General features: G+C 44.7%; 1 long non-coding RNA gene across 1 annotated transcript; it reads left to right on the forward strand.

Annotated features, from left to right (window-relative positions):
• The first annotated feature begins 803 nt into the window (after window positions 1-803).
• On the forward strand, window positions 804-5,909 carry LOC308593412. Its single transcript, XR_014010950.1, has 3 exons — window positions 804-1,593; window positions 2,431-2,514; window positions 5,019-5,909. It is a non-coding gene; the product is annotated as an uncharacterized lncRNA (long non-coding RNA).
• Window positions 5,910-17,748: the final 11,839 nt, after the last annotated feature.

Below are 17,748 nucleotides of genomic sequence, written 5' to 3' on the forward strand. Positions count from 1 at the left end.
TTCAATTTCATGACATCCCGTGGGATGGCCTTTGGATTGTGTAAACAAATCTGAAGGCAGAGGTGTGTTCAGATGCTCCTATCATGAGATGCTAAAGTAGTCTTTCTCCATCATCATAATCGTAGACACTGTACAGGTGAGACATACAGTGATAAGGGATCGGAATAGAGAGAAGGGAGTAAACTATTCTCTGTGCACTGAAGTCAGAAGTCTGATAATATGAATGTGAGTATAGGGGGGAATGCTCAGAATCCTTGATATACTGCATAGTCTTAAATATTTTGCCACCTATGACAGAATAGTGTTGCCATAGTTGCCACTGCAATACCAGCCTGATAACATACTCTGAAATTGCAGTGAACACTTGACAGCGGCGTAGCGTGGGTTGTCAGCACCCGGGGCAAGGCAAGTAATTTGCTCCCCCTAACCCGGGGCAAGGCAAGTAATTTGCGCCCCCTAACCCCTAACCTGCCACCACTGCCAGCTTCTTCTTGCTGCTGCCTGGGCTGGTCTGATGTGGTTCTCTCCCACGCTCAGCGCTGCGCTGGGCGGCCGCTGCACTGTCCCTCCCCTAGATAGTCCCTCGCTCTCTCTCCGCACCGCACGCCTGGCACCCACCCCCTCCACAGTGGGCGGCGACCCAGCGGCTCGGATCAGATTCGCACAGCCAGCACTGCAGTGAGAGAGAGTGAGTGAGCCAGGTAGGGGCAGAGAGCTGCGAGTGCAAGCGCCCCCCCCCCAGATGTTGCGCCTGGTGCGGCCGCCCCCCCTGCACCCCCCACACTACGCCACTGACACTTGACAGAGCGAGCCTTGTTTGAGTTTATCACTCTGTAACTGCAATGTGAAGTCATGAGTTGGATCCGTAACACAACCACCAGAGATCCAGCATCAGAGATGGAGTTTTGGTTTCAACTCGCATCACCTCAAGCACAATTCTGCCTCCATTATTAAATGCTTCTTATAATTGTAATGTATTTCTTCCATTGCACTCATGCATCATCCACCTTTGGGTGCATACAGACATACCTTACAGGAGCCAGATTGTTTTTTCTTCTGCGGAATAAACTTGGCTCCTCCCTGGACCATACATCTGTGGTTCCAAATGCAGCGCAGATCCAGGCAAATTTTAGATTCAAAAAGGAAAACTCAAGTGCCTGGAATCTTAATCTAGTTGAATGTTTCTGCTGTCCTTTATGTAAATAACAAAAAGAGCCAAACCATTTTTTCCTTGACATGAAACACCATTCTGTGTAGGGGTGGCGGGTGTAGCTTCAAAATTAAAGGATAACCCTTCAAAACTGCACAACAAGCATTGTGTTAGCAGGGGCCATGTGACATGAGATGCCAGTGGTATTTAACCTGGTCATATAAAACCACAGAGTCAAAGTATCTGATTCTGGTCCAGCTCTGCTTCAGATGGCCTTAGTCTACTTGCCAGTCTCTCAACTGCCTGGTTTATTGTTCAGATGTCTTGGTAGTTTGTTTTTCAGAAGTTTGTTCCTAGAGGGGCCAATTAGAAACAGAAAAAGGAAAGAGGAAGCAAGAGGAGGAAGAAAGGCGTTGGAGGGCAAAAGAAAGAAGACAGAAATGGTAAGAAACAAAAAAGGAATGAAAAAGCAACTTTTTCTGATTTCAATATCTGCCTTCTGGGTGCTTGTTAGGAAAAGGGAAATAAATTGGTATGTAATAGAAAGTCATTATTTAAAATGTAAATAAAAATTATTGGTGGAGGAAGCTCATGTGTATTTACAATAACAAAGATCCCACTCCCACATAAGTGACTGATGGACAAAAGTGAGATCGGTGAAATGTGCCTTAGGTCAGATTGGATGTCACCAGTTTAGTTCTTCCCACAACACTGTACAAAAGAATTATACTCTTCTCAAGTACAGAAAATGGTGCACATCTTAGTTGGAAGTCTAGGAAAAAACTGAAGGGCAACAACATTGTGAGAGTGAGTAGCTTTTTGCTACTCCTTGTAGCACTGTGGAAGAGCAGAGTATTTATTTATTTACTTACTTACTTACTTACTTACTTACTTACTTACTTACTAACTATAGCATATTTTTTTCTCTTGGTCATGTGTGGTGTATTTCCATCAACTGTGCTGATGTCATTATGACAGATTGAACAGAACTTAGCAAAAATAGAAGCAGATAATTCCTTGTATCCAGCTATGACAATTTATGTATTCTGCCACAATCTGAGTGTTTTTGCCTAGTCTGGTGTTTAAATAAAATAACTCAAGCTGCTGGCTTTCCCCCAGTTCTATGAAGAGATCTATGGCACAATCTTATACAATATTAAGTGACCAGAATATGCTATTCTTTTTCTCAATAGGAGGCCCATACATTCTAAGTGACACTGCTCATTTTATTTAAAATGAAATGCATTTTGTGCATTGGTTTTTATCTTGTTCTGATTCAGTGGTAAGCAGCAGATTTTCTCAGAGGGAAAGTGGTGCAACATGCAGAAGTGTGGACAGGCCCTAAAACACTGCCATCCTTTGAGGTGTGCACCTACCTGAAGTTTTCTATAGATTTCTCCAACCAAAAAAATGTTTGCAAAAATGCAAATATTGGGGAAAGTGTGCATAAAAATGAATATATTTGTGGAAATGACATCCTAAAATTGCATTATATTAGGAGACATTGCTTGCAAAAATAATGTCTATTACTTGAAACTGTATTCAAAATTGGGTTTGTTAAGGGCAATTAGCATTAAAATGCTGAAGAATTTTCATGAGGATTTTTTAAAAAGAAAATTTGCAAATTGCTGCCAAAATGTGGAGAACCAAATTTAAGATTGGAGAAATGAGAAGTTGATAGACCCTTCCATCCCCAGTTAGAACAAAGGTGAAGGGAAGTTAGAAAACAAATTGTTTATTTTCATTTATTAACATACTTTGTAGCTCATGCCGTCAATGTAAATTTATATTCTCTGGGCAGCTAGTAATAAACAAAAGTCCTTTAAAAAATACAAGCAAACTAAAAACAACAGTTCATTCCAACAGATATTAAGATCAAAGCAATCCAAATCAAAAATGTTATCAGTTTCTGTGTGCATCTATCAATTTTTTTTAAAAAAAATCCAATAATACTTGTATCCCATCATTCCTCCTGGGACCCATGATGGCGTATATGGTACTCCTCAATATTTTATCCTCACAATATATATGTGAAGTAGGTAAGGCTGAGAGATGGTAACGACTCCTAGCAAGCTTCATGGCTTGGTGGGGATTTGAGCTTGAATCTTGCCAGTTAATGTCCAACACTAACCACCACTCCACACTGGCTAATAAGTCAACCAAGCATTGGCTTCCAGACAGCAGACCATAGGCTTGCCATGCATCTGGAAAATCCCTGCCATGTCCTTGTTTTTGGGTGTAAAAATGGTGGCCGGGGCAGGGCGGGGGGCAAAATGCCAGGGAAAACCTGGATGTCTATTTTGGGTGGAAGTTGCCCCCCCAAAAAACTCAACAATTTGGGTAGGGGGTTTTTACAAAGCTGAACACCTGCGGGTCTCAGGAATCTTACTTTTTGAAATATGGCAACCCTAGCAGACCATTGCGCTGTGATCCTTCTCCCCATACTTGCTTTTCTCGTTAAAGTCCCTTGCAACCCATCCTTCTATTTTTGACTGTAGCAGGGAAACAGAAATGAATAGTACCAATGCATAACCTTAGTGGCAGACTTCAGAAAGAGAGCTCTCAGCAAGGGAAACCAGCAGCAGCTCAAGACGTGCTCCCTTTAAATGATTCCTCCGCCCCTGGCTGGTTGACATTTAATCAAACTGAAAAGGAGGGGGAGAGCCTCTTACCTCCTACCTTGACTGACTTGAGGCTTGATTGGGCAAAATTGAGGAAATCATAGGGAACTGCAGGTGGTCAATGCAACAGAAAATCAGAACCTGCTTAAGCAGATTCACCTGGCAACTTTCAAAATGCTTAGCTATTATGAGCAGCAACACAAGACACTAACTTTCTCCCAAAAGGTAAGCTTTGGCCAGGGGTCCAATTGGTGGAGCAGAGGTTTTTCATATAAAAAGAGCCCTGCTGGGTCAAGCCAAAGGCCCATCTAGTCCAGCATCCTATTTTCACAGTGGTCAAGCAGATGCCTATGGGAAGTCTACAAGCAGGACTTGTGCTGTTCAGCAACAAGCCTTCAACTTTTAGTAGTTATTTTTAAAAGATCTTGGTTGAAATCTTTATTAGAGACCCTGGGAAGTTTCTGCTGCAAATAACAATGACCAGGGCAGGCAGGCAGGCAGGGGGACAGGTAGGTGTGTAAAAAAAATGAAGCCAGGAGAAGGATTGACCTTCTTCCCCCTGTGTTGTGGTCCAGCTGGGGAATTTAAAAAAAACAGAAGGTGAATCTGAGGCATGGAATTCAAATAAATATTTAATGTAACTCCAGTCAGACCTCATCAGAGTACTCATCAGGTGGACTGTTATGTACTAAGCTTGGATCCTAGAACAATAGGCAGGTAGGATCCTAGAATGCAACAGCTGATTGGCTTGCAGGAGAAGACCAATCAGGCAGCAGGAGAGAAGCAGAATCAGCCAGTCAGACGGGACTCATTGTGTAAATAATATATATAAAGGCCTGAGGTTTGGGGGGAAATGCAATCACTGTTTTACAAGCTGCAATAAAGAGCATGAAATCACTGCAGGAATCCGAGTACAGTCGTACCTTGGGTTGAAGTAGCTTCATGTTAAGTATTTTCGGGTTGCACTCCGCGGCGGCCCGGAAGTAATGGAGCGTGTTACTTCTGGGTTTTGCTGCTTGTGCATGTGCAGATGCTCAAAATGATGTCACGCGCATGCGTGGAAGCAGTGAAACACGATGCGCAGACGCATGTTACGTTCTACTCAGGATGCGAACGGGGCTCTGGAACGGATCCCTTTCACATCCAGAGGTACCACTGTATATTTCATGGACCAAACTGAATCATCTGTGGTAAGGTCCCACAGTTCTATAAGGAGTTAACTAATCTGTGTTTTACTGTCTTCCCAGGACTTCAAAAGCAAAACAAAAGACAGTGGAAACTGAATGGCTCGTTGAGCATCCAGCCAACCATACATGATTGGTGATCTGCATTCCAATTAGCAGGTAGTAATAATAATGCCACTTTTCTTCCATGAAGATCCAGGTGGCATACATGATTCTCCACCCCAACCCATTTTATTCTCACCTGTCCCAGTGGTGGCAAACACGTGCCAGAGGGGGCACTCAGAGCCCTCTCTGTGGGCACGCACTCCATCACCCCAGCACAGAGCCGGCAGAAGGCAAGGATGTTACGTTGAGTCCTCAGCTCAACTTGGGTAGCCGGAGTGCCATATGCACAGGAGCAGAATGCGCTGCCTGTCAGGGCGCCAACTTTCTCCAAAACAGAGGTCGCAGCTATTCTTTGGCCCGAGTTCATAGTGCCCAATTGTGCAAAGGCTTCTGGAGCATATTGTGGCAATTAGTATTTTGCATGAGCGGGTTGTGAAATAGCACCAGCAATGATTATGGTGGGCCCTCAGTTTTGGATGCAGGGCAATAAAGAGCCGAAATCCCCAAACTGGCCTGTCTGCAGCAGTGCCTTTAAGGCTCCTTTTGCTCAGCCGCTCAGCGTGGGATGCCCAGACCGAGAAGGCGCCCTCGTAGCCAGGGAGGCGCAAAGGGAAGCTCCGGGTGGGGCATTGGTCCCATTTGGATACGCCCCAAGCAGGCACTCATGTTGTTTTCAGAGGCTGGGCGTGGATCCTGGGACTTGTGTCCGAGTAGAAGTGCCTCGGATGGGTGCAAAATGGAGCCACAACCCCCAAGGCGTGCATTTTCCCTTGGGGAGCCTCCACTGTGGGTGAGGAGGGTGCAGCACTCTGTGCATGCTCAGAGCTGTGCTGCTGCGTTGGTGGTCCGCTGAGAGCTCCCAGCAGGCACCTTCCTCCTCCTCCTCCTCCTCCTCCTCCTCCTGCTGCTGCTGCTGCTGCTGCGAGGTTGAGGTTTCACATTCATTGTTCAAAAGCATGCCAAATGCAAACTTTTACCTTTCAATAAAAAGTGGTTTGTATCATTGAAAGCTCTGTCATTGTGTTTTTCTTTTAAGACAAAAGATGTTAATGTATGAGTTGTTTTTTCTAAACTAAAACCTCAGTGTTCAGGTTAAATTGCCGTGTTGGCACTTTGCGATAAATAAGTGGGTTTTGGGTTGCAGTTTGAGCACTTGGTCTCTAAAAGGTTTGCCATCATGACCTATTCACTTTATCTTCACAACCCTGTGAGTTGGGCTAGGGTGAAAGACAGTGACTGGTCCAAGGCCACCCAAGTGAGCTTCATGACCAAGTGCGGATCTGAACCCTGGCATCTCAGACCCCATTCCAACACCCTTAACCACTGCAACACATTGGCTCTAGGTCTGCAGACCTGATCAAAAGGCTTTTGGACACATTTGGTCACAATCCAGTGCACCCAGTTATGGAATCAATTGGGTTTAAACTTGTATAAGCCAGTAGTGGTTTCTGACCATTCTATATTACACCTTGGCTATTGTTCCAAGACAACATGTTGTTCCAAGAAGTCAAGGGCCAAATTGCATGTTGAGACTCAATGCTCTTGCTTTCCTTTTAATTACACGTGAAAGGGTGATTGCTATTGGAATAACAGCGTATAAGGAGGGAGGTTTTTCCCTTCTCTACCCTGCCAGCAACCACCCCCTCTGCCAAAAACTGTGGTGTGCAGCTGTGTGGCTTTGAAAAAAAATGTTCTCATTGGTGCCAACACAAACTTGTTCCCAAGTCTCATAGCCATACAGAGGGATTGGTTTTCAGGTAGTCACTATTAAGGAGAAGAAAGGGGCAATCCTCATCTTCTTGTGCACTCAGTCACAGTAATAATTGCCCCCCATGCTTGTAATTAATTAAAGAAAAACAAGAGCTATAGCTGCATGCTGTGTATTAAGCATAACATGTAGTTTGCCAAGGCAGAGGCAAACAGTAATCCATGGATCGTTCAAGTGTTTAACAATCATCTGTTTAAACAATATTATTTCTTTTCGAAAATCAGCCAACTAGCAATTTATATATGAACACTAGTGATACTGTTCAGACTTGGGCTGTGTTAATTTTTGATAGCTTGCCACCGCAGATGCTTAATTGCTGCTAAGCATAAACTGATTTTCTTAAATGAAACATGTTAATATTTCTAAACTCTTTCTAATATTGCATAAGCTTTTCCTAAATGCTAGCTGCTGTTGACATCAGTTTCAGCAAATATATTTAGCACAATACACTAATGTGTTGGCGGTAAGCCTCTTAATGAGTCTTAAGGGAGCTTTCTTTGATTTGTTTTAAACTGCAGTCACAACGAAGAGAACAATTACGGTACCTTTCAAAGATACGAGCACTGCAGTACTTCCTAAAACATGTTCCTTGCCACTTTAGCACAGCCGTGTAGCCCTTGCAGCTCAATAAACAGCTGATTATACTAAGGATACAGTAAAACTAACCTGTACCCATTGCATTCTTGTACATTCTACACATTGGGCATGCCTAATCTAGCTGTTATTCAAGATGGAATCAGCTGTCTGTCCATCTTTTTAATGAAGGTGAATGAAAGTATATACAGTGGTACCTTGGGTTACAGACCCTTCAGGTTACAGACTCCGCTAACCCAGAAATAGTACCTCGCGTTAAGAACTTTACTTCAGGATAAGAACAGAAATCACACCGCGGCGGTGCAGTGGCAGCGGGAGGCCCCATTAGCTAAATTCTTAACCTGAGGTACCACTGTAGCAAGTTGACAAACATGCAGCACCTATAGGCTTTAAAACAAGGGTTGCCTAAAATATGAAACCCCCTATGGTTCTCCTTCCTGCATGTTGTGAGTGGGGATTCTGTTGCAACAGCATTTCAAATAAAGATCTGGCTTACTAGCCGCCTTACTTGCTTACTTGGTTGCAAGTCTCTCGCTTCTTCCCAACTGGCAGAGAACCCTCCCCGGGAAATTCTGAGTGCTGGTAGAATGACTCAAATTAGTTCTCCCTGGTGAGTTTATAACACTCCCAACCCTACCTAAAGATTCCAGAGATTGAATATCTACCTCTGTGCATGTAATTGGATATGTGTTTTTGAGAGCCATCTAAACAAGTCACTCCTTTAAATAAATATCAGTTCTTATAAACTGATCCTGACTGTGGTAGTTACAGATAAAAGCAACCATGAAGAGCAGGGGGTGGGGAATTTTTTTTCTGGCTGGCAGATCAGATGCTTATATCCTCCCCCCCCCCCGCCCCATGGCGGACAAGGGTCCCCACCTGTCAGTAAGCATCACACCTTCAAGTGCCAGTTGTGTGGACTTCAAAGCCAACACAGCAAAGGTTTTCAGACAAACGCTCAAGAACAAAAACTCCACACTGAGTCAATCAGGGTGATAACAGGGACAGTAATAGTAATAGTGGCTTTGGAATAAACAAAACCACACAGAGCACTGCAGAGTTCAAACCCCTTTGCAGCTCCTGGCCTTCCAGTTTTAATCAGCACCTGCTAAACACTTTCTGGTTCTTTGGTAGCAATCATCAGTTCTTGGGAGCTGAACTGAAATCAAGAGGATTTAATTTCCACATGCATGAAGACACTACTACAGCCTCCACTTAATGAAGCTTATTGGGCAAACGAGCCGTGCTTCTTTTTGCTAGCTTGGAGATTTGGGGCCTGTGTTAAAAAAAAAAAAAGGCTTTCCCTTCCTTTGTTATGAATCTTGCCTTTAAACCAGGGACAAGAGTGAGTGCTGACAACTTGAAATCTGTCAGTGTTGGCAAGGTTTTGCCGATTTGGGAGTGCAGAGGGGAAAGTCACTCCGACACTGTTCCTGATCAGGCTGATGCAGCAGCAGTAGTAAAGAAAACTCTCTGTGAGCGACAGTGACAGCACAGCGAGTGATTGGGTGAGCCATCAGTTCATAGCCCTGCACATCTTTCCTGTGCTCCAACTGGTGACAAAGGGATTGTTTAGCAGGCAGGCAGCTATTGCCCACGGCAGAGCCTCCATTAGTAAGCTGCTGGTGACTTCAGCCTCATACTTCCAACCATCCAAGAAATGTAGAAGCAGCATTTTAATCATCACTCTAGTGAAGCAGCTGAGTGCTAATTAGATTATGGCTTATGAATTTCAAATTCAGGGAAGACTGCCTAAAGCTGTCATTCTCTCCCTGCATGACTTCATGTCTCCCTCCTGCTTCTGTCTGTATGCTCACCAGGCCCATTGCTGGGGCACTGACATTCAGGGGGCACATGGCACAAAGGGGATATAATTATATTGATGGAGCACATGCCCCTGGCTAACTACAAAGTCTCAATCGAAAATAATTGGAGTATTGTAACAAATATTTAACTGTTCCAAAGTTTTACATCTGAAATGCAATGGTTCACTTTAGGGGATTTTAAATTAAGGAATATATTATTTGGGAAGAAGGGTGGGATACATGCTAAATAAAAGCTGCACCTGTTGACCTGCACATGACAATTGCCAACATGTGCATGGACAGCACAGTCGTAGCATTGATTGCATTTGCATCCCACCATTTCCCCCAATGAGCTTATTGTAGTGTACATGGGCTGAGTTACACACACTGTCATTGAACTGCTTGAGACTACCCAAGCTCCAAGTCTGGTCTTCTAACATCCAACAACAAATGCCTAAGAAGAGCCTTCCGCACCCTGGTGGCCTCCATATGTTTTAGACTCCTGTTCCCACCAGGATGTTTGTCATAGAAACATCAGTCGTTGTTAATAGGCAAACACTTAAGTAAAAAAACAACACACACCGGTGCTTAAGGAATAAATTACGTGTGAATGGGCAATCTTGGATCTCACAGCATTTTTTAAAATTCTTTTACTCAAGTGTTGTCATGGAGAGCTTCAGTTTGGCTTTGGATATAGTGGGTGATGGCGGCATTTAACATGTTCTACCCAATAAGAGGGAAGGGGAGCTTGCTGCACCTAGAGGGCATTGTGAGGCAGTGCAGAGGTACAAGCACAGGTAAAGGTAAAGGGACCCCTGACCATCAAGTCTAGTCGTGGCCGACTCTGGGGTTGCGGCGCTCATCTCACTTTATTGGCCGAGGGAACCAGCGTACAGCTTCCGGGTCATGTGGCCAGCATGACTAAGCCACTTCTGGAGAACCAGAGCAGTGCACGGTTTACCTTCCCACTGGAGCTGTACCTATTTATCTACTTGCACTTTGACGTGCTTTCAAACTGCTAGGTTGGCAGGAGCAGGAACTGAGCAATGGGAGCTCACCCCGTTGCGGGGATTCGAACCGCCGACCTTCTGATCGGCAAGTCCTAGGCTCTGTGGTTTAACCCACAGCGCCACCTGCGTCCCTTACAAGCACAGGAGGGAGCAGTTAATAATGATAATTACATCTGCAGCCCACACTTCATACTGCTGGCCACCCAGCTTCCATGGAGTTGAGCTAGCAGTCTTTGTGCCTCCCCACCACCTCACCATTCCCCCCCGTAAATGTGCTGGATTCCCCTCTGATACCTCATGTGGTCTGCCATCTGAACTAGTGCTAAGATCCTCGATCCTTTCGACACTAGACAGCAGCATTTTCCAGAGATTATATTAGTATGACAGAGCCATTGTTGCTGAGGTGTACATACTTGCTTCCCTTGTCCCACTATCATCTTATGTCAAACTGATTTGACTGGCATTTGAAGTACTTGTTGTTGTTTAGTCATTTAGTCGTGTCCGACTCTTCGTGACCCCATGGACCAGAGCATGCCAGGCACTCCTGTCTTCCACTGCCTCCCACAGCTTGGTCAAACTCATGGTGGTAGCTTCGAGAACACTGTCCAACCATCTCATCCTCGGTCGTCCCCTTCTCCTTGTGCCCTCCATCTTTCCCAACACCAGGGTCTTTTCCAGGGAGTCTTCTCTTCTCATGAAGTGGCCAAAGTATTGGAGCCTCAGCTTCACAATCTGTCCTTCCAGTGAGCACTCAGGGCTGATTTCCTTAAGAATGGGTAGGCTTGATCTTCTTGCAGTCCATGGGACTCTCAAGAGTCTCCTCCAGCACCATAATTCAAAATTTGAAGTACTACAAACAGGCAAAACCTATTTGACGGAGACCATAGTGGCATATATATTGTTACACTCCACCCCATTGTCTGAGCAATGTGAAAATCCAGGGGTTCCAGGCGCCTACCCAGGCTCCATGTTTCCTTTTGGAAATGAGGCACAGTGAAGGCTGTGGTGTCTTTAGGATATATGGTTTATTGACACTTATATACAACCTGAACCTGTGATGGAGGGGCTCATAGCATTAACACTCCAAGAGGGTCCTGTGTCTCCCATTGCTGCAGTCTTGGATTAAAAAAGAAATCAAACATAGTTCTGACTCTCTCGTTTGCTTGCTTACTTTAACAGACTGCCATCCCCACCACCACCACAAGCTCTCATCCCAGCCAACTGCTATCCTAAACAACTGTTCTCCTTCAAACACTGGCCTTCGTCCTGCTAACTAACTCCTGAGGAGGGGCCCCTCTCTCTGAAAAGATTCCTAATGGCTCATCACTTGCCTTTTATTCTCCTTCATGGTCCAACTTAGGCGATCTCTTGAAGCCAGTCTGGCTTGAATTTAGCTTGCTAAATCTAGTGTCTGACACCCAGGAATTAGAGCAAGGTCCAGGCACCCCACAACCTCATATCTCTCTCTCTCTCTCTCTCTCTCTCTCTCTCTCTCTCTCTCTCTCTCTCTCTCTCAATGTATACCATGAGCAAGGATGGCTCTCCCGTACCATGTTTGAGTATCTGAAAAACACCATTTGTACCAGCTGAAAAAACCTGGATTTGTTATGTGTGGCTGTATGTATGCTGCACATTCATATGGTTGAAATCTGCACATTCATATGGTTGAAATCTGCATCCTTAAATCACTTTCTAGACTCCAAATTCTTTTGTTATTCAGCTTTTCTTCTCCCCATCAGACACACTTGATGTTAAATGAAAAGCTGCAACATGGTTCATTAACAAAAGGCTGCCTGTTAGCTTTCCTCCTTCCACTGCAAAATCCATTAATAATCATTTAGAAATTGCCTTAGTGTGCTTTAGGGAATGTTTGTGTAATTTTCAGAGAAGCCAGGTTCTAACGAAAGCCATTGCCTAAAGAAAGAGCGGTTGCCAGTTAATTTTTGTTCCTCTTCTCGCTCTGAATAGTTACAGCCGTCTTGATTAGAGATTGGAGACACTTTCTCAGCAGGCTCTCTTGGCTCTGGTAACATTCATTTAGGAAGGAATTCTGGAGGTTTGCCAGTCAAATGGGAGGTTGTTCAGCACACCGATTCTTTAACTGGTGGGTTTTGGTAGCCTGGGGGTTTCCCAGTTACTTGCCAGTACTCGGTATTTGTAACAACAAAGCTCAAGGGGATGAGCTGCTTTTGCTTCTGGGTAGCAGTGGTGCATGCCTGCCAGTCTCAGACAGTGCTTGGTTGATTATCCTTCTGCAGAGACTCCCCAAAATATCCCAGGCTTATTCTTTCCCTGACTCAAATTGGTAGTCAACATGGTAAGTGAAAGTGGGCCATCTCTACATGACATCCCCACTCCCTACAGTACATGCCCCCAGATCACTCATAATATATATTGCCATGTAGCCAATTCAGAAGGGATCAAGATAATCTGTTGTCATTGGAAATAACCCAATGACCATCTGGGGGAGCTTAATGTAAATTAAGGTGAGGAATCACTTATGGCTAGAAGGCCAGGTTCAGACATGGACCACTTCAACAAGTGGGCAGGGCCTTCAACCTTCCATCACCTGACATCAAGTGATTCTTTACAGCTTCAGCTTGAATTTGGCACTGTCCAGGGCAGCAGAAAAAGTTCCCAATTCAAAAAGCAGCAAACATGAGCCATGGCCACAAAGGAAGAATTGGGAGTGGCCTTTAGCCCAGGAACGTCCCCTTGTGTGGAGGGGCTCTACACACTCACCCTGGTGCATGAATAGGGTGAGTCCCTTTACACAATTATTGTGTGTGTTGCTTGGCTAGCAGGCGCACTAGCCATGGGAGACCATAGCCAGCAAGGGCAGTGTTGCTCCATGCAACACATGAAGGTGAACACCAGGGCCAGCCTGACAATGAAGCGAGGTGAGGCTATTGGCTCAGGCGGCGGATCTGCACGATGCCTCATGACACCACCCAACCACTGCCACTAATGCCCACCCCCTTTTACTTCCCGGACCGCCTCAGGCAGTGTGCATGTGGTGCATGTGCATACATGTAGCATTTTTAATTTTGCCTAGGGCAGCAAAACGTCCTGGGACAGCCCTGCTGAACACCTCTCTTGAAAATTCTCTATTGGAGATCCATATTCCCTGTGCAGACTTACAGTTCCTAAGAGTCATTGGGGAAAGGAAATATTTCTTACCCTAGTCACTGCTGTGTCTTAAGTATATGGAGCAGGTAAGCTTTTCCCCAACTTGGTGCTCTGGACTAAAGAACTTTCTGACAGTAAGAGCTGTTTGACAGGGGAACAGTCTCTCCCTTTGCAGGTGGTGGACTCTCCTTCATTTAAGCAGAGGTTGGATGGCCATCTGTCATGGATGCTTTAGCTGCGATTCCTGCATTGCAGGGGGTTGGACTAGATGACTCTCGTGGTCCCTTCCAGCTCTGCAATTCTATGATTCTATGACTGCAGCATCCATCAGACCTGACCAACAAGGCCAATGGTCAAGAATGATGGGAGTTGTATTCCAAAACATCTGGAGGAGACCAGGTTGGGAAAGAGCACTATAGAGTCATCCAAAGATTTCTATTCACATGTCCCATATTCCCAGCAAAGCTGACTGTAGAGTTCCTAGCTCAGCAAAGCCAGCTGTGGGTCTCACCCAGTTGCCACAGACCTTTTGGCTTCAAACATTTTATCAAACGGCTCTTTTTAAATTTCTCTGTGATGGGCAACCAGCTGGAGAGAACATGAAAGTATCATCCTAATTGGCTTCCTTTTTCCATTTCCCCCTCTCTTTCAGCTATTTTCTGTCATATCAATTGCATCCACTCAGAGTACAAGGAACACATTACTGGATTGTGTGTAAGAATAACATTATCTCACAAATATTGAAAATGGAAAGTTTGCCTCTCTCGCAAGGTTTCAGAAACATGAATTTGAACTTCATTAATCTAAAACGATACATCTTGTCTTTACAGAATTGCTTTGGATGTGGTGGGTATCTACATTCTGGGATGTAATACGACAGGCTAAATCTCTGTTTGATCTGCCACATTCTTCCTAATAAAGATGTTCCTTGCTTTTAGTCAGCTTGAATTTTTTAGTATAAAACCACTGGCTGCCATCCAGCACACAATTACATCCATCAATTAAATGTGCATTAAGTTGCCGGATCATTCATCTACTATAATCAGGCTATCCAAGGAAAAGAAACCTGAGTTGGGTTGGAGGAAAGAAAATATATTTGTTATATTCCTGCCCCAAATTTCCTCCAAGGAACTCAGGGCAGTGTATGCAATTCCCTCATTTTATTCTTACAAAAAGCTCTGCAAGGTAGATTATGCTGAGTGTGTGTGACTTGGTCCAAGTTACCCAGTGTGTGTCATTCCTAGCTCTGGCCTGATGCCACACTGATTCCTTTGAGGATGAACCAGACACTCCCTACAGGTTGATGACCTTGAGAAGCCGGCAGAGCCTCCTGAATTCAGTGCTGATGATCCCTTGGGGGGACCTTCAGGTTACTATCTGATGAAGAACCCCTAGAACTGTCAGAGGTGAAACAACCACCCCAGTTCTTGAGAGCACCAGCAGCAACAGCTTTGGGTCCAGGCCAGAGAGCAACGGCATATATACATGTGTACGTGTGTGTGTGTGTGTGTGTGTGTGTGTGTGTGTGTGCATCTGCATCTTTCCAGAGTCATCAGCCAACTTGTGAATGAGCAATCCCTAATGCTCCTTCACTGTCAGCAGCTGTTGAAAGGCTGGGTTGAAAGGGTGGTTTAAGGGGCCAAAGTATATAAGGCCTCCCTTATAGGGCTTTTTACAGTTGCTGTAAAAAGCACAGGTCTCTGGCTTCTTGATCATGCTTCTGGTTCCCCTGCCTTGCTGAATTGGGTTGTTTTCCAGGCCTTGCTTCCGGATCATGTTTTGGACTTGGGCTGATTCTGTGCTTGATCTCGGCTAGCTAATGTTGCATCTTGTACCCTGCTCTCTTGGGTGTCTCAGTAAAGGGCTTTTATCTCCTAGCCCCTGAATGTAAAGCTATACTAAATTTCATGTGCTGCTGAGCTAAACAACTGGACTATGCTAGCTTCTCTTATCATGCCTCGTGTGATGGAGTAACCATTTCTGAAGATGACTAAACTCCTGATCTGCTAAGATGCTCATGCAGATCTTGGGATCTCAGGATCCTTGACAGTAAAATGGATGGAGTTGTGTAATTATGCACTGTAAGTGCGCATGAACACTGTGCCATTATAACAGCTCTTTTAGCTGTTACTGACCATTTTGCTGATTTCAGGACCATTCCAGACTATTGTTCATCATCATTGTAGCATTTATATAGAACTCCTGAGTATTCAAAGTACATTCTGTCCTCTGTTTCAGCTGTTCTTACAACAGTTCAATAGGCTGGCCAAATGAAAAAGAGTATAGGGTTCCTGTATCTCTGATAGTTCTGCAGCATGACAAGCTCCAACTCCTGTAATTTCCCCCCTCTGCACAACTATTAAAAGAGCCTTGCTCTCTTTTCCATCTGGCCACTCTACAGTGTTACTGTAGATTGCAGAGAGGGCAGTGATAGCAATAGTAATAGATCTCTGGCATTGATGTAACTCAATTATTATGGAGAATCCAGAAAGATTTGTTGTCAAACTGCTGCATTCCCTTGACCCCTGCTGTTGGTGACCATTACTGTTTGGAATGATGTACAAGATGGTTAGAAGCTGTGTGAAGCTGACCAAACATGTTAGAGCACATTATTGTACCTGCTGCACGGCAGCAAGGATGGAAAAAAAGACTTATTTTGCTTCCTCCAACACATCTTCAAGTAGCTATCCAGCAGAGCTTTTGAAGGCGGACCATAGCCTACCGCCTGCTGTGAATCTTTTGTTGAACATTTTGAGGATAAAAATGCTCATCTCTACAATGATCTTGGTACCACGCTTGTCAGTGCACATGCCGCAGCTGTCAAGACAGGTGCCAAATGCTACATCTGGCCCTGTGTTTTGGGATCAGTTTTGGCTATTGTGGCCTGAGGACATTGTCTAGGTGCTTGCCCTAATATATCTGACCTGTGCTTCCTCAAGCTGTTCCTCTTGGTCAGTTAAAGCTAGCTGGGGTCGGCATGGCTGAATGGGTCCAAGGTGTGATAAATGCCTTGTTGCATGAGGGAGAGGTATCTGCTGCTTCCAAAGAGGTGGTAGTGTGCATCCTGAAAAAGTCCAAACTGGACCCCCTTGCCTACAGCTACTACCTGGTTGCAAATGCCTGCTTTAGGGAAGGTGCTTGAGATACTGTATTTTTTGCTCTATAATACGCACCCGACCATAACACGCACATAGTTTTTAGAGGAGGAAAATCCGTAGGCATGCCACCCGTAGGCATTCCCTCCATAACACGCACAGACATTTCCCCTTACTTTCTAGGAGGAAAAAAGTGAGTGTTATGGTGCAAAAAATACGGTAGATGTGGTGGAGCAATTGAAGGTATTCTCGGAGGGGGAAATAACAATATATGGTAAGGAGTACAGCAAGATCTTTGAAGGGATGTTAACAATATATAGCAGTGGAGATATAGGAAGCTGTGGCAATCAGCTCTAGGAAAACCAGGAGGTTTACCGTGCTACTGGGTAATGGTAAGGTAAAGGGCCAGTCATGACCGACTCTGGGGTTGCGGCGCTCATCTTGCTTTATTGGCCGAGGGAGCCTGCATACAGCTTCCGGGTCATGTGGCCAGCATGACTAAGCCGCTTCTGGCGAACCAGAGCAGCACACGGAAACGCCGTTTACCTTCCCGCCGGAGCGGTACCTATTTATCTACTTGCACTTTGATGTGCTTTCAAACTGCTAGGTTGGCAGGAGCTGGGACCGAGCAACGGGAGCTCACCCCGTCGCAGGGATTCGAACCACCAGCCTTCTGATCAACAAGCCCTAGGCTCTGTGGTTTAACCCACAGTGCCACCCACGTCCCTTGGTAATGGTAGCAATGGTCCCTGGTAATGGTAGCAATTAGGAAAATTATGCAGTGAGGTTAAGAAGCAGTTGTTTGGTTAATCTATATATGAAATGTGAGCAGGATAAATATCTGCTTGGACAGCACCGTAAGTGATGTGAACCAATGGAACACCAGTTTCAGGTGAGAAGCTACAATTTAGAAATTTCCTCTCAATGTTTGACTTTTTGTATCCAAAACATTCATTGACCTGAAATAGCCTTAGGAGACAGCTTTGTAAGAAACTGCTGCCATCTATGGGTGGAATGATAGCAAACCATATATATTCCATACATGGTTCACAAGTGAGTTACTTCATGAAGCATCAGTTTTCTTTACAGAATACCATGTGGAAAACCTGTTTGTTACAACCAATATAACAGTATGTGTTGAGAAGGGAGAAGCAGCAGAGAGACAGCATATAAACATTCTTTCTGAGGAAGGTGGGAAAGTTTTGGAACAACTGAATGCTTACACAAGACAGATTAGCACCAAATCCACTAGGTTTTGTTCTCTTCACTTGTCTCTTCTCTTGGAAA

Source organism: Podarcis bocagei (genome assembly GCF_964188305.1).
Source record: "Podarcis bocagei genome assembly, chromosome: 8".
NCBI classification, from domain to species: domain Eukaryota; kingdom Metazoa; phylum Chordata; class Lepidosauria; order Squamata; family Lacertidae; genus Podarcis; species Podarcis bocagei.